We start from the raw sequence: 26082 nt of genomic DNA on the forward strand, positions 1-26082 counted from the left end.
CAGATTCTCTGATGTGTAACTTTCATAGACTCCCTCTATACACGCTTTATGTCAAAATAAAGTCCTCTTGATGACGGGCGAGACCAGCCCCAGCTCGTCAAGTGCCTTGTTCACGCGTCAGAGTCGGTTAATACCCAACCTACCCAGGGTTAGAGGGTACAAAGGAGTGTTGGTTAAAATTCAATGAGTTTGTTGATGTAAAAAAGAATAGCGTAGAAGTGCTCTTTGAACCTTCCCTCACAGGTCATACGTTCGCCATTTCGGAGGGTTATCATTACCGTTTCTGTTGTTGGCCGAGGATGAGGAAAGCAGCTGCGTTGTCTTTCTTATCTTATCGACAGAATTCTCTGATACGGACGCACGGTGTATCGGGTTAACGCGTGATTCCGCGAGAGTGGGAAATAAAATGAAATCACGTAGCTATTAATACATACCGAAAAATTAATCGTTATCGTCTCAATTAGGATTAAGAACCGAATTTGTCGCTTCTTGACCAAAAAAGTGTGCAAGCACGAGAATGACCGAAAGCGTGACTCAGAGAGCAAAGACCTGAAATAGTATACAAGCATTTGAGCGACCAAAACTCCAGCATGTGTGAATGACCAAAAGAGTGACCTATAGATTTTGTGTGTGATCGTGGGAATGACCTGAAGAGTACGCAATTATTTGAGCAGAGGCGCATTCACGGTTTATCCGTATGTGGGCTGCCCGAATTTCGCCGCCCTTTTCCCACTCTAGTCTAATTTTCTTTCCTCGAATTTGCCTCCCTGTACCCGCTCGACCTCTCCCCACTCCAGCGAGTGTCCCAGTCCCTAAATCACTGTTTTGGTCACTCCCATTCTTACACACTCTTCAAGTCGCTCTTTTAGTGATTCACTTGCTTGCCCACTGTTTTCGTTCGTCACTCACATGCTCACACATTGTTTTGGTTAATTATAGTTTACTTGCACAAGCAGTAGGTCACTATTTTGATCATTTACACATTTATACATGCTCTAGGTCATAGTTTCCCAAACTTTTTGTTCCATCGTCCCCTTCTTCAGAATTTTTTTTTTCTCATCGTCCCCTAATTCAAGTGAACCCATAGGATCCTATGTTATACTCGTTGCTTCTATCGCCCCCTGGACCTGGATGGATTGCCTACTTTGGGAAACACCTGCTCCATCTCTCTCTTTTGGTCATTCACATGCTTGCAACATACGCTCTATAAGTTCACTCACTGACCTGGTCTCTCACTCTCTAGGTCAGTGGTTCTCAACCTTGGCAAGCCCGCGGCCCGGTTTCATTTATTTTTGTGAGTGGAAGGCCCGGTCAAACACAAGACCATTGGAAAATGAATGAGGGGAAATGAAACCGCTGATCACTCGCGGCCCGGTATGAATGATGTCAGGGCCGGTACCGGGCCGCGGCCCCGCGGTTGACAAACACTGCTCTAGGTCACTGCTTTGTTCACTCACGTAGTAGCTCACGCTCTAAGAAACTCTTTTGCTCACTCATGTGCTTGCAATAGCCACTGTTTTTGTCACTCACTCACTCACCCTTACTGTACCGGATCGTCTTAAGAGCATCAAGGATAGGCTGATCATATTTCCTCTAGAGAAATACGGGAAATTGGGATTCCAAATACGGGAAAATAAGAGACATCGCCAAGAACAACGCCAAAAATTCACAAAGTTGCTGAAATTACGGAAAAAGTCGCAATGGTGGAAAGCGAAGCGTTACTACAAATTGCAGTGGATTAAAATGAATTCCAGGAAGTTCAACAAAACGAATGTGAGAGATTAATGTTCTTATTTATAGTTGTAATTATCATAATCTAATTTATGAGTTGAAAAATATTTTCAAACTTTGACTTAATTGAAGAATAAAAATCCAAGTAGGCGTCATGTAAAAAACGGGAAAAACCGGGACACTTTTGCAAAAAGTCGGGACTGACAGAAAAGAAAGAAAAACCGGGACTGTTCCGGGAAATACAGGACGCATGGCCACCCTAATCAAGGGTAAACTGATGTATGTATTTGGGACTCTGCCTGGCTAGAAATGGTTATCCGTAACCAATTTACATACATAATCTCTCGAAAATATTTACCGGATCTTATTTTTATGAGCACCCCCCCCCCCCCACTCTTGATGGGACCTTGGGCATGCCCGGGTAAGCCCATGCGTTAAGACAGCACTGCTCGGCAGACGCAGATTTATTTAGGGTAAGATAAATTTTGTCGCCCTTCTCCCATTCTGCTAATTTTCTCGGCTACTGATTCCACAAATTTGCTACCCTGAGCAACCCCCCCCCCACCCCCATAAATACGCCACTGGATTCTTCCACTTCGAAACGAAAGGAGGTTCAAGACCGTCATCGGGAAGCTAGGGCTCTATGCTCACCCTGTATCTGGTCTCCTGAAACTAGAGTGGTTGTCAGAGAACACTGCTGGAACCAGAAGCGGATTTATGGTTTTACCCGTGGGTCACACAAATTTTGCTACCCGTCCCCCATTCTAGTATATTTTTCTTGAACCATTCATTACACAGATTTGCTGCCTTGGGCAAATAGTCCGCTCAGCCACAACCCATGTAAAGTCGACTCTGCCTCTCGGTCGCTCTTTTTTGTACACACTTTCTTAGTCACACTTTTGGTGGTTCATTGACCTCCTCTCTCGCTCTCTATATCACTCTTTTGGTCGTTCACATGCTTACGAACTTTCTAGGTCACTTTTTTGGTCACTCACCATATCACAAATTCTCTAGTTCATTCATTTGGTCACTCTCCTATGCTTACCAATTCTTTAGGTCACTCCTATATATGCTTACGAAATCTTTGTTTTTACACACCATTTTTAGGTCACTATTTTGGTTACATTTTGGTTACTCTGTTACTCATATGCTTGCGAACTCTCTAGGTCACTCACATGGGGAACTAGGAAGCAAGGGACCAGGTCAGTGATCGACCAAACAAATGACTCGGATGGTGTGCCATATGCGTGACCAAAGCAGTGGACAAGCGTATGTGTGGCCAAAAAATAGTGCAAGTATGTGAAGAACCAAAAGAGTAGCCTATAGAGAGTGTGCGTGTGTGATCAGCAGAAGGATGACCAAAATAGCGACAGACAGCAAGGAATCAGGTCAGTGAGCAATCAAAAAAGTGACCCAGATCGTGTGCAAGCATATGAATGATCAAAGAAGTGACCCAGAAAGTGTGTGAGCATGAGACTGACCAAAATATCGACCTAGGGAGCAAGGAACCACATCAGTGACCAACCAAAAAAGTGACTCAGATCGTGTGCCATGTGTGTGTGGCGAAAGCAGTGTGCAAGCATGTGAATGATCAAAAGAGTAGCCTAGAAAGTGTGTGAGCATGAGATTGATTAAAGAACAAACGACTAGAGAGCAAGGGACCAGGTCTCTCTCAGTGAGTGACCTTTGACCTTTGAAGACCCGACACAACCCGCTTCCCATCTCGGAGAGATATCGAAGCGTTCCCGAAGGATGGGTGTATCCGGAAAGTTTTATTAAAAACAACGTGACATGACCCCCGCAGATGAAGGTAGCAAAAAAAAAAAAAATAAAATCAATTGCATAAAAAATGAACGTCAACCTGAAGTCATATAACAGATAAATCAACGCCAATGGGCAATCAAAATTATAAACGGGATTATAAGATGGTGGTGTATAGCCGTCCATCCCATAAGAATGCAGTAATCGTCAATGGGTCGAATGATATTGCCGATAATCTTGGAATATAAAATTTCGAATCACGGTGAATTAGTCGCAGTCATCATCGTCTTGGCCGCAAGTCGCTACCGGAATCGTCACCGGGTGAACTAAGATCAGCACAATTCACTATATAGTCGAGTAAATCACACTTAATTCGTCCTTGCCATCAATGACTTGATTTATCTCCTCCTTGCAGGTGAACTTGCTTCTGTTTTCCATTCATCGGTTACTTTTGTTTTGACGCCGACGTGGTCGAAGATCATATTTCCTCTTAAGATCAATCACTGGGGCTCTTGCCAGTTTGAACTCGTCATCGCTCCCACCCAGGGCCGCTACTAGATGCTCGGTCACCCGGGGCAAACGCGCATTTTGACGCCTCCTTTCAATGTTGAAGGAGAGGTTTCTGAATGAAATTTCCGCCTCCTCGGGTCCAGCGCCCGGGGCACGAGACCCGTCTGCTCTTCCCCCTAGTTGCGGCCCTGCTCCCACCGCTCAGAAGCGCACTGCCAGTCTTCTTAGTATGTATTCGGTGTAAGTTGTTATCGAGGAACAATATAATCCACCGCACCCGAGCAAGGCTCATAGGGCTCTTCAAAACTCCCCTTTTGAAACACAGTATCATATTTCCCCCTCTGGCGGTCGATTCTGACCGAATCCTTGCATTTAAATAACGTCAGACTTCCAGACTTAGGTCAAATCGATCCGTCGATGTTGTCCCTTTTCTGAATGTTTTCCCTAGAGATGTCTCCCAGACATCAAAACATTGCGTTTCCTCATTCTCCATGACCGTTTTCGGGGATAGCACCAAAATGAAATTTTTTGTATGTGGACAAGATGTCAGGTAATGCCATAAAGATCCAATCCCACCACAAGCACACTTGGCGTTGTCCGACTTCTTGAAACGTTCTAGATACGTCGGCAATGGGCCGTGCTCCATTATCATAATCACTTTCTCTCTAAACCAAATGATATTACTCCAACGGACGCGTTTCTGTAACTTGTAGGCATCTTTATGTGCATTCTTGTCCCATAGCAGTTGCCACTTTTGTAACATGTCACTTTTTAGCATCCTGTTTGATGTGACTGCGTGGCAGCAAGAGTTGTTCTTCCGTTGAGAGATTAAGAGCCTCTTTGGTCAAACTGTCCGCAGTTTTCATTCCCCGCTATCCCTGCGTGGCCTTTGACCCATTTGATACTGATAGACGGATGGTGGTATAAATGCTTGCGTATTCGCCGAGTATTTTCATGTGGAGTGCGCTGATCACGAATCGCATTAATGCTAGACGCGCTGTCAGTATATATCGTTGTCTGCTGATTTTGCTCAATCGCTCATTCTACTGCAGCTAGTATGGCCAGAACCTCTGCCTGAAAGATGCTGTTCCCTTGATGCAACCATCGACTCCAAGCCTCTTCAACAGATCCATCTGCATTCATAACTACATATGCACAGGCCGTGGCTGTCTCTGTTTTTGAGCCGTCCATGAATATACTAAAATGTATGATCACCCTACGTATACTTGTTTTTGGCCCTTCAGTGTAATAGCTTCATCCAATGAGCATTGTTCTGCGGAACTTGATTCTGAAACAAGTGCACACTGGGATGATGAAGCCAATTCCTATTGTTCCCTTCGTAGGCATCAGCTGTTATAAGAATTCCGTCCATCCAAACCTCTCTGATCAAATGCAGGATTGTAGATCGACGTGCGTCATATTCAACATATAGGCTGAGTGGAGGGTTTCCCGTAGCAGTATACAGAACATCGTTGGCCGTAGTTCTGTATGCACCAGTTACATACAATAATAACGGACGTTGGGCAACATCTAGTAATTTACGGAGTCTCTGTGTCGGGTTTTTATACCAGATGGCGCTTGCGTATGAAATTTGGCGTTGTACAACCGATCTGTACAAAATGTTTCTAAATTTTTGGTATATACCCCACTTTGGGCCTGCTATGCGTCTTAATTTCGGCATGGTGTCTTGAACCTTATCGATTTGTTTCGCCACATGCACTCCAAGATATTCCATGCATTTAGATATTTGCAGTCGAACACCATTGATTCTTTCAGTGACGCTTTTTCTTGTGGTGTGACCATAGTAATTTAGTTTTAGTCATCTCCACGCTAAGACGATCTTCTAGCCACTTCGACAGTTCGTCAAACGCAGCATCCGCAGTGGTGCCAATGTCCCGCTGGGGGTTCTCGCCAAGATCACAAAGACCAGATCATCGGCGAAAGCTTGGACATAGACATCCGGTCCCCTGGTCTTTTTCAGCAGTGAGTCAAGCGGACAGCTGCATGAGCCTTGAGGACAGCCCATGGCCTGATGCTTTTCCGCGTTTCCTTCATCAGTTGGCATCACAACCGTTCGATCTTTTATCATGTTCTCCACTATACAAATGAGGTTGTGAGGAATCGGTAATTTTCGTATAGTATTGATTATTATATCGTGGCGGACAGAATCAAAAGCACCGCGAGCTTTGATTCTGCACTGCGAGGCCGCAGTGAGCGACCAAAAAAAAAAGTGACCCAGAGCGTGTGCAAGCACGTGAACGATCAAAAGAGTGTGTGAGCACGAGAGTGCTGAAAAGAATGCGCAAGCATGCGAGTGAGACTTGTTTACTGGATAGGGGTGGGGATCAAGCGGGTTATAGCACAGGGTGACGAATCCGAGGGAGGGGGGCAAGCGGGTATGTGAATCCGAAGCCAGAATGGGAAAAAGGCATCAAAATTCGTGTGGCCCATAAGCGGCAAAACCGTAAATCCCCCTCTGGCGGTCGATTCTGACCGAATACTTGCATTCAAATAACGGCAGACTTCAAGACTCAGGTCAAATCGATCCGTCGATGTTGTCCCTTTTCTGAATGTTTTCCCTAGAGATGTCTCCCAGACATCAAAACATTGCGTTTCCTCATTCTCCACCCGCTTCCTAATTACCTGCTAATGGATATTCATGCATATGTAGTTGCCGTTGGTGATTATACAGACACACCTTCAGAGAAATGTGGGTGTATTTTATTTTTACGAGAAACCGGGTCGCGAGATTCTCGATTGACCCAATTCGATACTGCCCGGACTGAAACCCCTATCCACTAAAGCAGTTACATACTCTAAAAAAAGCAAGGGGTTTCTTCTTAACCTTCTTCAGCCGCTAAATTAACAAGATCAGCTTCGTGACCCATGGGACAGTTTGTTTTTCGAAATATGAGTGAAACCAGTAACCAATAAGTACATTTATAACAGGCTGCAAGCGGATTCCAATGACTCGTCTGGAAAGCCTCTGTGAATCAAGTTTGGGTCGCGACTCATAGCTCAAGAATTCCTGTCTTTAAGAGAGTTTGTATGACCCATTTCAGAAGCGACCCGAACTTGGGAAGCAGGAGTTGCGTCGTTTTTTCCAAGGTTAAGAATCCCTACTATAAACCAGTAAATAGCCACTGAAGTCAAAAACTTGCCGTTTCGAGCATCCAAACCTTGCATATTTTGCGGTCTTGACCGCGTCGTGCACCCCCCACCGTATTGTATTTCAAAGTGACGGGGACCCGTGTTCGTCTATCATTTTAGGAGGTTCCTGGGCAAAGCAGGCATTACAGACTTCCGCAAGGTCTCACTCAAAGATTGTTTGGCTAGTCAGGGGAACGTTTTGTCCGAATTTGAGTCACCAAATTATGATGACAATGAAATAATGCCGAACTTGCCCTAGTGTAAATCAGATTCTAGCAAACTATTTAATTTGTTCACCTATGCCAGCGGTTCTCAACCTTTTTGGACTCGCCTTTTTAGTAAAAGAAATTCTATGGCGGAGCCCCGTAGGCCCATTTTTAATTATCCACATTAAAGTTACTGATTTATTTTTACTATTTAAAAATATTTATAATTATTTTTTTTAATTTTACTGGTTTTTTTTATTTTCCTCGAGTGGCCGCGGAGCCCCTGAAGAGTGCACAAGGAGCCCCAAGGGCTCCGCGGAGCACCGGTTGAGAATGCTATCAGGCCCCATAAAAATTTGTAACTTTCCCGCCCATGTGGAAATCGGGCCTTAAAGAAAATGTTTCACTTGCTCATGGGGGAATCAGGGCCCTAGGAGAATGTTTCATTTGTCCGTCCTTGTGGAAATCAGGCTTTAGGAAAAAACTTTCACTTTCCCGCCCATGCGGAAATCGTTCCCCCCCCCACCTAAAAAATGTTTCTCAACTTGCTCGCCAAATACAGCCGGCGCCTGGCGCTGTATTCGGCATTATTCTGGTAACAAATAATGTGATATACCCCGTTTATATTATGTATAGCTATATCTGCACGGCCGCAATTATAGATATTTTGTCACCCGGGGCAAGCCGGCATTTTGGCGCCCCTTGTAATGTAGAAGAAGCAGTTAAGGGCTAGTTGCGGCCCTGTATATCTGACACTCCCTCCATTGATGAAGTCCTCTGGAACCGAAGTTTCTGCCATAGAGACAGAGTTAGAGTTCGCCGCTTAATGTGATAATTTCTGAAACTTTTCCCCCCGCTGAATCGAATACTAGAATTCACACGACAACTGTAAATACATATCAACCACTATAACATTTTATTGAATGAAGCACTGAGAAATTCAGTAAAATATGTGAACAATCCAGAATTGGTGCCCTATAATGTCAATTACATCTCAGTTATCTCTTCATTACATTTAATTATTTTATTTTTTTAGCCCATAGAGGACGCTAACTTTTCAAATGAAAGAAAAAAAATCATAAAACCTGCATAAACGCCCTGGATTTCATATGCAATGTCCCTCTCGGCTCTCGTCGGCTCCCCTCCCGATCCAGGAGGGCGCACCAGACCTGCCTGCTTCCCCCCCCCCCCCGCGGGTGTATTATACATTACAAACTGTGAATGAAATTGAAGAAGATTTGCGAGAGAACGGAACTTAAGAGCATCATGGGCTCCTGGGCTAAGTGGTTTGTCTGAGGCCCTATCTTGTAAATTCTATAAAATTTCAACCGGATCTCATTTTTGTGAGGCCCCCTCTTCTCCTGAGTCCCCGGCCCGGGGGGGGGGGGGTCCATGCGCGACACTGTGATCACACTATATATTCTAGCTGCCTTTGGCGCTGATATTGGTATATTATTGAGTACTTTAAACTTAAAATCTGATATTTAATTCTATTCTGCCCTACTTCCTCTCTGGTACTATGACAATAATATATACAGTAGGTTTTGGAGACGCTTCGAAATACAGCACAAGCTACTCCTAGTGCTTATGGGATTATAGTTCTTTTCACGGAATTTCCCATAAATATGCATAGCACATGACTAAAACGAAAAGGTAATGTAAATGTGATAAATTGGTTATTATACATCGGTTATAATAACCGATTTGTGATAATCGGTTATTTATTGTGCATACTTCCCAATCTTCTTGGTCAGTTAGATAAATTTATCACTTTTACCGGCGAATATAAATAATGACCATTAAATACGGTCATTTTTTTATATTTCAAGTATTTTAAATTACCATTTAATGGTAAATTTGATAAATACTTGAAATTCATCGCCATTTTATGTGATTATGCATAATAACCTAGTGTAATTGGTGAATTTGGTAAATATGAAAAAATTCCAAATGAGTCTAGTGTGTGTGTGTGTGTATGTTCGTGTTGAATATAGTCAGTACCCGATACAATGATAACAAATTTTATGATCTTACCCCGATGTGATGATACAATACATGTATGAATTAACATGAATAATATATCATATATTAATTTATCATGGTTACCAACAACGTGACGCTTGGATTTTAATCACCGGTAAAAGCGATAAATTTTGGGAAACTTATCAAAATGCTCGGCGATTATGCATAATGACCGGATTTATTACATTTAGCGTAACATATGTAAGGAAAAGACGGAAACAAAAGTACCAGTGAGATGTAATCTGAATCATGAATCAGATTGATATGAACGAGGGGAAGAGAGATCATCGATTGTGGGTGATCACTGTGTAATCATCTGCATCCGTGCAATAAGATTGTGACGTGATAATCCATGAATCATCGGCTCAGCGGGGAAAAGAAACGTAACAACCATTTGCTGGGAATTTTTGTCACGTTTTGCAACGGATGTCTCTTGTAATACTTGCCGAAAAAAACAAACAAACAACAATTTACGAACGAATCGAATTTTTCGCACGAAATTTTTGTAAATCTTTCAACGTGCAAAGTGTCCAGCTCCAGAGCCATAACTACACTCCGACTACGTACTACTACTACGTTGTGGGCAGATTTTTAGAACTTTTGACCTTCCCCCCCCCCCGCTTGTCAGCAAGTCAGCAAAACACTGACCCCCCCCCCCCCCCCCGAAAAAGTTTCAAGCACAAGTGGGTTAATAGGAATATAAAAAAAATGAATATGTAGTGGAAACTGTGTGTGTATCCATCTATCTAATGATTGATAATAATAACATAACATCCACAATTGCAATTTTTGTTTTCAATTTTTTTTTTCATTTTTTGCCATTTCCACCAATTTTTGCCTGGATTTTTCTATTTTTTGCCACTGTCCCGGCAAAAACCCAACCCTTGGGGGCTACACATATACTCGGAACACGCATTCCGCCGTGTACAATCTCGTTTCGCTTCAGAATTTGGAAGGTAGATGGCAGCATTAGTGGAACATGAAACACTCATAACTCTGATCGAAAAACACATTTGGATCCCCGCATATGCACACGTATACAACAAGTTCCTGTATGTATCAGTTCGTTTGAAATTCCGTGGAGGAAGTGTACGGGATGCGCCCATGGCAGCATACCAATTCGTTTGGACAGGCTATGGATGGCTTTGCCCGTCCTGCCAGTCGCATATTATCTGAGATGAAAGACGACAGAGAGTGCGTGTCAACGACCACTACCAAGAAAAATGACATATTTACTCCGTTCAGATGTCGCGTGATATGGCTTTTAGAGCGACACCTGTATCATAATATTTGTTCTATATATATACATACGCATGTAAATCCTGGAATCATTCACCAGATGTCACGTTTCATAAAATGTGTGTTACAGAAAACCGCCATCAATTCGCCGCCATGAATCTCGGGTTGCAGCTGCTTGTAACACTCAACTCATCGATCATGGCGGCGCACGATCTGGGACAAGGTTAACGACGTATGGAGCCGTTGATTCTTCACTTTTGGAGAAACAAGGTGTCTCTTCCATACATACTCTATGCTTTGTTATGGAAACATATTCCGTGGGCTCTTAGCGACCCCTTCTCAATACTGTGAGGGGGTTCCGCCTACTCACTACTTCACCAAACTCCATCTCTGGCCATATCGCTTTATTGCAATTTACTGCCATTAGTGAGATGGGTTGGAAGTGAAGGCGCTGTCTATCGGTGGTCGCCTTGAGTTCGTTAGGGAAAATATCTTATCTATATCCTCCCTTGGGTTCGAACCCGTTAAGTTGTGGAGAATCTTTGAATCATAGTGAGAGATGTCTCGTGTCTAACTTAGAGAGCGATTTGTCCACATTTGACAGTTAAGACCCTAGACTAACACAGCCCCCCCCCTTCCTTCACTTAAAAAAAATTGTATTATTAGCATGCCCTTCCCACCACACACACACAACCTGCAGCAGGGCTCTCCTAGGCTGGGATTTTTCACTGGCACTACAATAGTGAATTTGTAGTAAAACAAAAATTAAAAATCAGAAGAATCGTCCCGGGCTTCCGGACTGAAGCCCTGTCAGGCTCGCCCTTATGGGGGCCTATGACTATTGGCATATAAGGGTGGGGATGGGTAATCCCCCCCCCCTCTTCTTTACTATAGAACCCTCGGTGATCCACCAACCCACTTGTCCGAAGAACCCCTTTGCGCTCATAGTTACGGCAACTCACTGCCGATAGTATGTGAGGTGCTAACGGTACCTCAACCCTTCAAGCGGCATAGACGAGATTTCTCGTCTCCTTAAGCCTTTAAGCGGCAGAGTAAAGGCTTAAGAAAGCTTAAAGGCTACTTCATTAAAAAAAGATATGACATTTTGGGAGTTTAGTGATTTCTGCTGAACCGGTTTTCAAAATTCTCTTTATCCGCATTTATTATAAATGTCATATTGAAAATACGGTAAAATCTCTCATTTGCGGTCACCAGTGGGACAAAAACTTTGTTCGTAAAAGAGGGGGATGACCGTTAATCAGGAGTTCGAAATGTATACTTTTGTTATACAACGAGAAATTATTATTTGGCCGTAAAGGAGGGGTGACCGCATCTGAGGGGTTGTCCGTTAAGAGCGGGGTTTGCTGTAAAAGCGTGTTAAGAACAGAGATATTTTGGGGTGACTGAAATAAAGTTGATTACAAAAAGTTGTTTTCAGATCGAGTTTGACGAGATATCTCGAGATTGCCGATGTAAGGGTTAATATAGTAAAATTTCGAATCAGTAATTTCACAAACATGGATACTTCTAAAAAGGCCCTTGGAACGATCATTCTGGTAACAACACTGCTGTCATTTCACGCACAAAACGGCTAAATACAGGGTGTCCCATAAATTCGTAAATAGTTTAAAAATTCATAAAAATTGAAAGAGAACAGGCAATTTTTTTGAATGCAGTTTGCAAAAAAGTTATTCTCACGAAGAGGTTTTTTGGTACTAAAAAAATAAAATCAGTTCAGATTTCTGCCGATAGAGAGCGTGTGAAACCAGTCCGTCAAGAGTGATTGCAATTCAACCCTTCTGCAATCTATTATGTATCCGAGACGTTCGTAAATCTTCAGCCGGTGATTCGTGACTGAGAAAAAGCTACTTCACCAACATTGTGTTATTCACCAATGTCACAATGAAAGCCTTATGTGAGCGTTAGCAACAGGAAAATTGAGAAATGACCTGTTAATCGTACACCCTGCATTTTATAGGACTCTGATTTGCATATTACCAGTGATTTTCTTTCGTGCAGTGCCCTCTATTGAACAAAAGTTTGAGCTTTTTTCCTGTACAAAAAAAAAAAAAACAAGAAAAAAACGGAGATTTTCGTATTCAAACCGCATTAAAAAAAACAAATTCCTTCAATTTTTGTGAATTTTTAAGCTATATACGAATTTATGGAACGCCCTGTACATCTGTAGCCGAACCGAACTGAACGAACCGAGTACAACCAGGCTCTGTCGCCATTGCGATGTAAGCATTTTTTACAGTTGAACCCCGTTATAGCGCCACCCCCGCTTGGCACCACAAATTTTTTCAGTGAACGAATCTTCCAAATTTATGCAGACATTACAATAATTTCAGTGGTAAGTTATTTCTCGGCAACGGGATAAGTCCAGTGGCAGAGTTCCTGGCGTTCACGTCAGTGGTAAGTTAATGTTTCTGACAAGTTTTATATTCACAGTGTTTACAGAGTTTTATCGATTTTCTTAACTTAAAATTGAATGCGCGCAAAATAGGTTATTTTATTAATGGAGTAACACCAAAATAAGATATTAAGATATAGTAGTTCGTATTAAACCTGTGAATTTATGTAATGGTGCTTCTCTGCAACACTATTCCGACCATGTTCTGATATAACGCCAAACTCTTTATAGCGCCAAAATTCTTTAGTACGGATGGTGGCGTTAAATCGGGGGTTCGACTGTGTATCTGTAGATGGATTTCGAACAGCTGTGTTTCCATGATCGAGCTCCCATTACAGTTTAATAGAGCCCCCTCTGGGAAAACTACTGATTCTACTGAGGAAACTACTGCACCAGGAAAGCTGCTAATACAAGATTCATCGAAAGACTGGTTATTTGTGGAGATGAAGATTATCTTCATCTCTGTTATATGTGGAGATCTTCATCTCCACAAATAACCAGTCTTTCGATGAATCTTGTATTGACAAGTGGAGAGGACATTTCTATATGCATGTATCCATCTGGTTGACCTATGTCATTCACGAGCTATTAGTTGATTTTGTTGACGCCATCCATGTACGGTGCCTTTCAACATATATATACTCTCCAAGGTTGAAATATTCTATCTGCTTCCATAGCTTAGATGGTAGAGCACTCGTCCGGAGAGACCGGGGTTCGAGTCCCCGTTGGGGCAGTGATGAATTTTCTTCCTTCTAATCTTCATCTCCACAAATAACCAGTCTTTCCATGAATCTTGTATTGACAAGTGGAGAGGACATTTCGATATGCAAGCTGCTAATAGTTACGTTTTCTTTCACAATATTTCACTGAAGAGTGTTTTCTTCCCATCTGAATTATTTTTTAAAGCTCTCTTTGTCCTCACTCCCTAGTCCCCCTATCCTAACTCCCCCTTCAGCTTGATGGCCGTCCTTAGAATATCCCAGGTTGTGAGAATCACTGGTTGCTCACGCGTTGATGGTTCTATCCATCTACACAGAGACTCGAATTTGACGGCTAGTGCAATAACAACTCGGGAACAAGAATTTCGGGGTTCAAACTCCTCATAAAGTCAGGCCGAGTTATTATTAAAGACGATAAGAACCTGTACATTGTTTTGACATCAGGTTAAACGTGTGCACCGAATCTTTTGTTCTCCAGCTCAGAACGCGATAAGCTGTTTCAATAATAATAGGCAAGAGCGAGAGAGAAAGAAAGATATCGTGTTTTACCAGATAAGCTCACGAATACTAAAAAAATAGATTGAAACTTATCATTGGAAATGAAGCTGGGGAAAAAAGCGTCATCTGTCATCAGTGCCGTCTTAATGCATGGACCCGGGGGCCTCAAGAGAAATACAAATACAACGCCACAATAGGCAAAATGCCAACGAGGTGGCTGAGAAAAAGATGCCCATAAAAATATGGATGTCATATATTTCAAAAATACAGCAACCCAATTAAAAACTAAAATTAATAAAAATTATAATCAATGCATACACATGATAAAATATTATACAATGCCCATAAAGAATACTTATGGTTGTCTTATTCTTAGTATGGATAGTTTCTCGATTTACCCCAACATGTTTATCGTATTTCTTTTTAAACGTGTCAATTGTGTTACAATTTACTACCTCCGGGGGTAAGCTATTCCATTTATTAACAACCCTATTAGAGAAAAATTCTCTGCGACACCATAGCCTTGCATTATCCCTCACCAATCGATGCTGGTGTCCCCTTATAAAAGCAGTCGATTGGCGGTGTACTAAAAGTTCATGGTCCATCCTATACATCCCATTGAAAATTTTGAAAACTTCGATCATATCTCCTCGACACCTGCGTTCATCCAATGTAAACATATTCAAAAAATGAAGTCTCTCTTCATAACTCAAGCCCTGTGTGCCAATAAGGACACGCGTAGCTCTTCTCTGCACCCCTTCAACCAAGTCTATATCCCTCTGTAGGTATGGTCTCCAAAACCTTACAGCATACTCCAGTCCAGGACGAACTAAACCTCGAAAAAGCGGAAGAATGACTTTAGGAGAACGCGAAGAGACCTTTTTGAAAATGAGACCGAGCATTCTATTCGCTTTTTTGACCACCGCTGAACAATGTTCACGAAACCTAAGCCGCTCGTCCATGAGAATTCCCAAATCGGTGACCCTAGTTGCATCCGGGATAGTGACACCATTCAACTCGTAAGAGAACCGTGGGTTGTTCGAACCAAAATGAGCGACCACACACTTGTCAACGCTAAAAGTCATGCTTCATTCATTTGCCCATGCTGCAATCCTGTTTAAGTTGGTCTGGAGCCTGACCCCTATCGCTTTGATTACCGCTTTAATTGAGAAGAGGGGCCTCACAAAAATGAGATCCGGTTAAAGTTTTCTACGATTTACCAGGTAGTGCCTCCGAAAAACCACTTGGCCCGGGGGCCTATGATACTATTGAGACGGTCCTATCTGTCATACGTAACTCTTCCAGCGTAGCTTCGTTAACCGCTTATATCCCTATCTTGGGACAGAGCCATGTTCTGGTTTGGTGGTGGTGGTGTCATACGTAACCAAAGAACGTAAAATATTTTAATTTGGTTCTGCAAATATTTGGTGAAAATTTTGGTGGTATTTAGTGAATTGGCAGTGTTTGGAAAGAATTAGAAGAATCAGTATTTCTCAACCCCTTTTTAGCCCATGGGGCCCTTTTTTTGACCACATCTTCTCGTCGTCGTCCCCCGTCTTATCCGGGGCCTTTCTTATCTCGGGACTCTACCCCCTCATCCAGGAGCGAGACCCTATCTACTCATCAAAGTGAATTTAGTCAAAACTGGATTTATAATAAACAAAAATTTTATAAATTAGGTCGATCCAGTTGCTTGGGGGAGAAGCACGGATCCAGATCCCTCCCAAGAGCCTATTTATAAGAGGAAAATGTGTCTGTCCATTGAATACTGTTCAACGAACCTACACAATTGATCACCTCTTCCGACATATTACCCTAGATCCGCGCCTACCCTGGACTAGAGCTCAGTGAGCTTCCAAGTCATGTTGGTTTTATGCAGGGCCGTCTCAACATCATTGGTCCCCGAACAAAGTGATGTTCTGGGAGATCTCATACTTGGATAGAAGTAATAGATTTGCATACTCTGTGTTTGCATACTTACTCGCGAAGATCATAGCACCAGAGCTCATCATAGGCATGAGCACCCCGTATAATGCCCGACCAACACCTTCTATAGCAGAAAGCCTACACGCGAAGCTTTGACGTCACTGAAGTCATCCATTTCACCTGTAGCCATTGGATATAGAGTCCGACGTATGCGAAATCTTTGCCTTTTTTGCAGTATATCCAATGACTATAGGTGAAATGGACGATTTCAGTGACGTCACGAGCTTCGCGTGGAGGCTTTCTGCTATAGAAGGTGGTGGTTGTGCTCGGTGTGAAAGAAAGGAAAAAAAGGACTATCTTAAGGTCATCTTGCCATCGTTTCTTTCGTACTTCCGATTTCAAGGAAGATTCTACCAGGACTGAGCGCGGTGATGATCTCTGGGCGGTCAGCGGTCATGTCTGTCTGTCTGTCTGTTGAGAGGGTTGACTAATTGTGTAGGCTCGGAGAATCATACCGTATTTTACGGGTCATGTCATTTTTATAAGGGTGGTTGATAACGTAAGCATTATTCAACCCCCCCCCCCCCCCCGTCATCAGAAGTCGGCAAATCTGAACCTTCCTATCGATGCTGACGTAATACCTAAATGGACCCCTAATTAGCAATTTTTTGATGATGGTTAGTATTGGCACGTATGGCAGTAATTTTGGTTACATTCGGCGATATTCAGGGTTTTATCTCTTGTGTGTCAACTTTCTTTCTTTCAAACCGATTCCGGTCACAATTCTAGCCTATCCCTATACTCACTTCACTTCTGAAATATAGATGTCGGCACTGAAAAATCAAACACAACGCTACATACGCATTCAGACCGTTAGGTTCACACACAGTTACATTTCCGGCACAATTCACTACATTGTAAATCACCCATAGATGGTGATAGACCTGAGTTGTGCTCGGTTTAAAAGAAAGAAAGAAAGTCTATCCCTATGTGCAATTTAGTAATGAACGAGTTGTTCCGGAAGCATATATACGTACCTAACAGTCTTAGTGCGTATCTAGTTTCTATATCAACTGTCGCCAAATCCCATATTCAATTTCATGAAGCATGATCACCGAGTCATGTCATCAACCAATGGAAGTTTCCAATCATGTTTTTTGAAACTCTTACTAATTTTCGATTCAACTTATAGGTCATTTCCGGCGAAATGACGTCACCGGAAGCGACCACAAAAAAATTTTCAAAAATAACTCAGGAATAAATAAATAAATCAACGGCTTGAAAAGAAAAGAAAATCATGACAATGAATAATGAGGGGGAAAAAAAAGAAAAAGGTTTCTCTTTCTTAAAGAAAATTTCGAAGAGAATGGCAGAGGGCGGCAGGATTCATTACAGTCAAAGACGTCCTTGAAGAGAGGCCTGAGCCTTTTCTTTCTTTATTATACATGGCATAATATAATCCATGGGCTTGAGAACAGCTCATAGCATGGGACAGGAAAAAAAAAACGAAACTCTTTTTTTGCTTACATTTGTCTGTATATCAAATGTATTTTCTTTTTTTGCATTACTAGTGCATTGCGAAACGAAATTACCGTGTCTGTGTATACGTTCGCGTGTTTATTGTGGCGGCCATTTTGTCTTTCTTGTGTGTGTGTGTGTGTGTGTGTGTGTGTGTGTTCCGTCTTTCTTTTTTGAAGGACTTCCTCTTTTGTGGTCTTTCACGAGCTTACATCTGGGATTTTTTTTTTTTTTTTTTGTGTTTTATGTCATGGTCTTTGAATAACATGAAAATCACTTGAATGAAAGGTAACTGCTAAAGAGGGAAAAAGAGGGTAGACGGTTTTTCTCACCGCGTAATTTGATTTAGAACGAATTGCTTGTTCTCAAGTGGTTGCGTATCATATACATATTTATTCATTCGTCATTCCAACAACAAATAATCCAGTTAAAGCATCCAGTTTAATTAATCATAATGCATCGTGTAAAAAACACTTCATAGATAAGTTGGATTCGATTTAAACAGTTTATAACCGATTCTGTGTGACCATGACCTCCATGTTTCTTTTGGGACTGGACACACTTGTTAGCGTCTGCAGCGGGCCGCTGTGCGGTCGTGTGTTGACGGACAACTTTTCCATCGCACAACTCCGATCATATATCGTCAATTTCCTACCAATGGAGTTGGGTAGGAAATGAAGGTGCCATCTATCGGTGGTCGCCCCAGTCTCAGTTTTTTAAAGAACTTGTTTCAAATGTTCTCACCCGGATTCATGGCCGCAACTAGATACTTTGTCACCGGGTGCAAGCCGGAATTTTGGCACCCCTTGCATGTAAAGGAAGCAGTTAAAAGGTGAATTCCGCGCCCTTTCTAGTTCAGCCCCCAAGGCACAAGACCCGCCTGCTCCCCCCTAGTTGCGGCCCTGCCCGGATTTGAACTCGTAGACCTTGACAGGATTAATCTTCATAGTGTAAGACATGTTGCCACTCGGACGCTATAGTGATGGACTCGCATTGCGGGGACCCGAGTGGCACAGTCGGTGGTTGCGTGAAATTGGTTTTTCTATGGTTTCCAACTTCGAGGTCAGAATGTGAACTGATCTCTCCGTTAAAAAGTCTCACCATAGAGCAATAGGCCTACAACGATACAAATATTAAATCATTACACGTCACTCAAATTAGAAATAAAGATGGCAGCACCAAATACTCACACACATAACACTAGATACGCATTCAGACATGAATGAATGAACGCCAGGGTCTCTGCCACCGGAATTATCCCGTTGCCGAGATCTCTTCCAGCCCAACTTCGTGGCAGAGTCTGGAACAAAGTGAGTGTGTACACCTAACAGTCTGAGTGTGTAGCTAGTGTTGTGTATGATATTTCAGTGCTGTCATCTATACTTCAAATTGTGAGTGAAGTGTAATGATTGAATATTTGTAACGTTTTAGGCCTGCTGCTCTCTGTGGTGAGACTTTTTAACGGGGAGATCGGCTCGCATTCGCTCCTTGAAGTTGGGAACCACAGAAAACCAACTTCAGCCGACCACCACTGTGGGGTTCGAACCTCGCATCGCGAGTCCGTCACTATAACCACTCGACCACCACAGCGGCTACGCATTCAGACAGTAAGGTACACTCATTTATACCTCCAGCAGAACTCACTCGGTAGCAAATTGCCCATGGCGATAGGCCGGAGTTGTGCCTGGTTGGAAAGAAAGAAGTGCCCATGCAGTGGCTCAGTTGTAAAATATCCTCCAAAATCAAGAATTTTCAACCGGTTTCCTCATAGCGGCAAACAAGAGTGTTCGATGCTTTCACCCGATTTCGCACTCACGAAGTGAAAGATATCTGTATTGAACAACCTATTCAAGGTTTGTTCTGAGTGGAAGCATTCCTTTAAATTTGTCAGTTAGAAGAATATTATTAGAATTGAATACGAAAGGAACGCCAATTAGAAAGTTGATGTCCTCTGAGCCTAATAAAAAATATCATGTTTTTAAGTGCAATATTTGCTGAAATATTTGAATTTAAAAGGCCCTGAGAAAATGAGGGAAGGACTAGCATAATGAGTTTGTCCGTTAGATTATGCTGTTCTTTCCCTCATTTTCAGTGGATTTTGAATGCAAATATCTCGGCAAATATTGCATTTAGAAACTTAAATATATTTTTTCCTCAGAAGAGAGCCGGAGTAGCAACTTTCACTCTCTCTAATTGGCTTTTCTTTTTTAGCAAAAAGTGACTAAATAAAAGTTACTTTTTTTTATAACTATACAACCCCCTTGCAATATGAATGGCGTATTCGAGGTATACACACATTACTTGGACTCTTTTTCTTAATTGGGAGTATGCCTCAAGAATCAACGGTATACCAGTAATTTGTGGCAAATGGACAGCGTTCACCCTGTATAATAGAAGAATATAGTATTACCTCTCTTCTGTGTTTGTGTCAGAGTTATGCATTTGTAGGGTTCTAGTGGTGCCGTCACCTGCCTTCCACATTTTGACGTGAAAATCTAAGATTCCTGAATTTTATTGGAGCAACAAGACTGAATTCCCCGATCCAATGACATTGAAAGCCACTGATGACCATTGCTCTTCAAGGAGATATCGAGAAGCTTCCTCGTGACAGAGCATTATCATACAAATGTGATTACATAGCAGTAGCATGGTTCCCCTTAAACCACCATTTAAATCCTTAATAACTACTCTTTATCTTCCTACGCCATTTTTCGTCAACTTCCTTCCGTGCGAATTTCGTTTCGCGGGAAGCCATTTTTATTTTATTTTTATTTTCTCTCTCTCTTTCGTGATGATATCATCAACACACATTACGCTCGTATTTTTTTTTTTTCTATAAAAAAATGAAAGAAAGGAGTGACGAGAGAGAAAAACCGCAATAATACTCTCGTATATGTATGTAGTATAACGTATATATACGCCTACATAGGGCTACATCATCAGAGGAACAAATAAACCGGTTCTCGTTCTTCCCAATTTCCCTCTTTCACCATCACCACCGAATCATTAGTTGCGATATGATGATAATAAAAGAGAATTCTCTGTATTTATAACGAGACATTCCGTGAATTTTTGCGCAATGTCATAACGAGAGCAGATTAGCCAAAAGAGAAAGAGCAGGAGAACGGCTTCGGTCTTATTTCCAAGCGAATGAATGACACTGTCTTCAAGTTCAAAATTCAAGAAAATTTTTTGAGGTCTTTAGGACTTGAGCAATTAAGGCCCTTTCTTGAAGTCAATTTATGTAGATCAAGGCTGCCCTTATCAGACGCATGGGCGGGGATACGGGGGGGGGGGCCCCATGGGGCGGGGCATACCCCACCCCCCAGCGTCAAAGGTGAAGTTGTCTGATCTAATGTATATATGCATATATGAATTGACATTATCATCATCGTGCCCCCCCCCCCCAGTCTTCCAAGTCTATTTCCGCCTATGCGCGTGGGTCTATGTAAGAGACCCCCCTGCCGTGAAATTAGTGGCTTCATATTGGCCATTGCATGATATGATGTACACATTTCCCTCGTAGAAATAATAGATAAGGTAATAGCTGGTAACGAACGAGCGAGAGTGGAGGAATAGTGGCTCATGGTGGCACTCACATTATGCGGCGCAGATCAAGTATCTGCGGCGGGGCAAAATATGTTCAGAAGGTATTCTTCGAGGTCGATACCCTCGAATATAATAGTAATTAGGGTTTAGAGTTTTTAATATCAATCGGAATAGTAAATACATAAAAGTAACTTCAATATTAATTGGAAGAGTGTTTTTCTTAAATTTGAAGAAGCGCCGCTCTATTTTCGAATCACGCCCGGGTGGAAATCGTGAAACACTTTCATCATAGGCGGAGATAGACTTAGAAGTCTTGGAGGGGACAACGGTCATTATTGCTGGGGGAGGGGGGCGCGGATGACGATGATGTCAATTCATATATACGTATATAAATTAGATCAGTCGACTCCATCTTTGACGATGAAGAGGTGGGAGCATGCCGATGCCCCCCATATCTCCGTCCATGATTTTCATTAATAATTAATGTACGCGCGAGTATATGTTTAAATCAACTTTCATTATCTTTTTTTTTCATGATGTAAAATAACGTCCATAGGCTCGGTTACAGTTTGATGCAATTGAATAACAGAAATCAAACCGAAACAAGAATCAAAATGAATCTGAAATTGAAATCAACATGAAACTATTGAAAACTACCTTCTTTATTCTGAAAAACAATATTGGTGTTTATGGCGATAGTTAGATATTCAACATATTTCACACATAATAGTTGAAGTTTCGAAGGCAGGGAAATAGGAATATGCTGGGTGATTGTAATTTAAGTTCCCGTACTTTGAGTGGTTTTTCTCAAAAAGTGCTTATCCTAATACAGATAAAGTTTTAGGATTTATGAAATTTAAAAAAAAAAAAAGTTCAATTTTTGGCCACCAGATGAAAAGTGGTGCTTTTTTTATTTCATTTTCCTTTTTCTCCCTTTATAAAGCGTATAAACCAAGTTTCAATGGAATGTGTCCACCAGAACGGACGCAACTGAGTTCTGAGTAGTTTCAGTATGCTTACTCTTTCGGTATATTCAGACCGATGTCGGTATACTGACACTACTCAGACCCACGTAGCGCTTTTTTTTGGAGGACGTATTCCTTTTAAACTTTGTATATAAGCTATACGGTTCGTGAGGAAAATGAAAATTCAATAAAGAAGCTCCAATTTTTAACCTGATGGTCGAAAATTGAATTATTTTTTATTGCATAAATCTCTCTTCCATGATCTCATTTAGATATCCTGAAAATTTGGCTGTGTTCGGATGAGTAGTCTTTGAGAAAAACTATTCAAAGCACGGGAACTTTAATTGCAATCACCCTGTATATACATCTGTATGCAGGAGGTAAAGGACACTATGTCCATTTTCGACAATATCGGGTAACGCTATTAATTTGCTGTACTGTCGTTGCACTACAATAGGTATAGGAGTCTTATTTCAATAAATAACAGAAATATTCACTTTATAAAACACAAGCGAGCTCCTGAGTGCCCTACCTCTAACACACAGTTATACGTATAAATGGCAATATTATGCGATTACATATTGTAGAAATATATTGCAGCAATACATCTCTCGCCTCCTTAGAACCTTCTTGTTTTTGCATTGGCAAGCCCCAATAGTTTTATTCTTGGCTTCATATTCAAACATGTTTTACTGTTATGGTGCGCTGGGGATCCATAGCCACAGGACAGAGTCAGCTATTCTTCATGTTTTGATAGTAGACTCTCGCTCTTATCAGACATCAGATCGCACGTATCAGACTAGGTCGTGCCGTATTGTCGAAATCGCCGGATTATTGGGAACTAGTAGGTAAAATTTTTGGTCCAATGGGTATCCGTTATCGAGAGGTTCCTCTGTATGCGGTTATTTGTACAAACTAAGTTTCCGGAATTCTTTCATACGGATCAGATTTGAGAAGTAGGCCTCCCTCATATGAGAGAGTCCTCGGCTCTCTGTAATCTCGTGAATAGCTAGCAGATACTCTCTCTCTCTCTCTCTCTCTACATCGGATATCTCACGATAATTCAGTTGAACGGCGGTACCAACTGCGCCATTTGATTTCAAGTTCATCCAAGAGGTTATCACCGACCCACGTAGTAATTCCACGTTTTGAGATAGTCTACGTTTAGGTGAACTTCAAGAGCGGCTTCAACGCACACACACACACACACACGTGCATAGGTGCCGAAACCTGGGACTCATTAAATTTTGTGGGGGGTGTCTAAATTAATGAATATGTAATGCAGCGCATCCCCTTTTTTTCCCTCAAACGGGGCAATCAGAAACTTTCACCCCCCCCCCCATCCCCTCGCCAATGTTTTCCTCATGTAGGCGCTTCTGCACAAATGGCGAGTCTTTGAAATCCTGGCATGGCTCTGCACTTCTGGTAGAATTATTCGGCTTTCTATGATCTCGCAAACAGTTAAGGCCGCTGCACACTACTGTGATGTGACATGTGATGACATTCGACATGAGGGCAAACATTGGGGCGGGGGGGCGGGGCTGAAAGTTTTCAGTTGTCCCGTATGAAGGACAGGACTACATCACGTCAGGGTAATGTATGCAGATGCTCTCCTTTTCTACATACGATATTGCAGTATTTCCCGCTCAGTGGCCCACGGACCTCCTTGGGGGTCCGTGAGTACTCTTTGCGGGGAGGCCGTGGGATTATTTATATTTGCTACTACTGCATGAACGACACATTTTGTGCTGTAAAATTGTAGCTTTTCAATTTTTTGATATGCAAATTAGAATAAAACAATATATTTTGCATTTTATGGGAGGATGGGGAGGGACTTCGAAATTGACTTTTGGACGCTACGGGGAGGAGAGGGTTTGCATGACGTCAAAAAGGTTGGGATACACTGGGATATCCGATGATGACTCAGTTGAGAAGCGGTACCAGTTATGCCATTTGATTTCAAGTTCAACTAAGAGGTCATCACCATCCCAGTTTATACTCAGTAGTAATTCCGTGTTTTTCAGCCAGTCTACGTTAGGTGAACTTCAAGGGCGGCTTCACCGCGCACACACCCGTACGTGGTGACGCTACGCTTGTCTACATTCATCATATCATGCCTTCATAATAGAATAGAAACGCGATTGCTGTTGTTCCCGCGTAAGGCCTTGGCGGCATGTAACAAGCGGGTCGAGATATTTACTCTTTTCTCCCTGACATTTCAGTTTTAAAGCGATTTCGCATGACCACAGCCAAGTGAATGACAGTGGATATTGCATAATGATAGAGATGTGTTTTTCGGTCAAGGAGCCTCTACATAGCCTCTTGATGGTCACTCGTATTTCTAATGTTTTGGGCCATTCAAAGGCTATTACAATGATATACAGACGTGTTTGGTAACAACCAATTAGTGAATAATTTTCTCTTACACTGACGGCAATGTATTATGAAGTTTCTTTGAGTGATAGATTTAAATTAGGAAACGTTTTTTAAAATAATTCTCAACATTGCTCCCTTTGTAAGAAATTTCTCTCTGTCCGTGTATTGCTCCACATAAGATCAATAAAGTTCTTCGGTTTATCTCGCAGAAACGAGCCTCAACTATGTTGCAATTATCTCTTTGTTTAACAGTAGAGAGAGATATCACTCTCAGTTGTAGGTAGGTAGATAGATACTGATTTCAAAGGGAAATATAGCTACAATATTACTCTTCTCTGGAAAAGACGTCACAACTAAAAGTGGATTCGATGTCCAAACACTAAGTGGGTCCCTCTTTCAGAAAAATCTCAACACAGCAAGCAGAAAAATACATTCGTTTGCCGATTTCCCTCTTCCGATTCTGAAGGTGGATCGGAAGGTGGATAAAAGCAGGCCGCCTTAACCATTTGTCTTGGATTTGTCCTTCTTTGATATTCACCCGTTGCCAAAGCTGCATTAAAAGCAACCGATTTACTTTCAAGCGACTTTGCCCGTGGCTCCCTTTCGATTAGGATATCCTAGGATTTTGAGGGATCTTTACAAAGCGCATTGCAAAAAGAAGAGGCCTACACTAACACGGATCTAGCCGTCAGCCCAGAGAACATTTAATTAATATTTGTCACTATGAATTCACTAGAAAATCGATATAAGGGAGACCTGCTAAAAGTCTTTGTTTGAGGGCCTACCAGAAACATTTAATCAAGGCAGGACAGGGTTGGCTCGGGAAAAAAATCTATGCCCTTGCCGGGCCTATTTTTCCGTTTCTGCCCACGTTTCTTTCGATCGACAAAGCCTTTTTTCACCCTTTGAAAAATCGATTTTGGCACCCCTCCTAGAGTGGTGCCCCGTGTTATTATGAAAGGTGAAGATCACTCACCCCCCCCCCCTTCTCAGAAAAATATTCTGAAAATAATATATAAATAACGCTTAATTTTTTTTTCCTCATTCAAGCCAACAGATATCCTCCTGAAATTTCTAAGAACCCCCTCAAGGTAGTCCATGGACCCCCTCGATAAACATCCAGGAGTCCATGGATCCCCCGCTTCTGCCTAGGGGTTCTACTCACGGATTAGTTGGGGAAGGGGGGTTCGTGAAAGTGAGAGTATTTTCGGAGTAGCAAGTAGCCATTTATTTGGATGTATTAATTTTTTGAAAACATTCTCTAAAAGAAGAGATTTCCGTGGATATCCTCTTTCCCAGAACGAGATAAAAAAAAACTTTCAGCATTTCTTCCTGAAGAAGAATAACACGTATCTGGATGCGCATGAATTATCTTTTCCAAGAAACCGATACGGAAATCATACACATAACCTCATCTTTAACATTCCATTCAGAAAAGAAAGCAATATCCTGAAATTGATAATCTTTATGTTATATATGGTGTATATAACCGCGTATAC

Source organism: Pholcus phalangioides, unplaced genomic scaffold, assembly GCF_987345545.1.
Source record: "Pholcus phalangioides strain wild (caught in Gottingen) unplaced genomic scaffold, Ppha-v1.0 ptg000016l_1, whole genome shotgun sequence".
NCBI lineage: Eukaryota > Metazoa > Arthropoda > Arachnida > Araneae > Pholcidae > Pholcus > Pholcus phalangioides.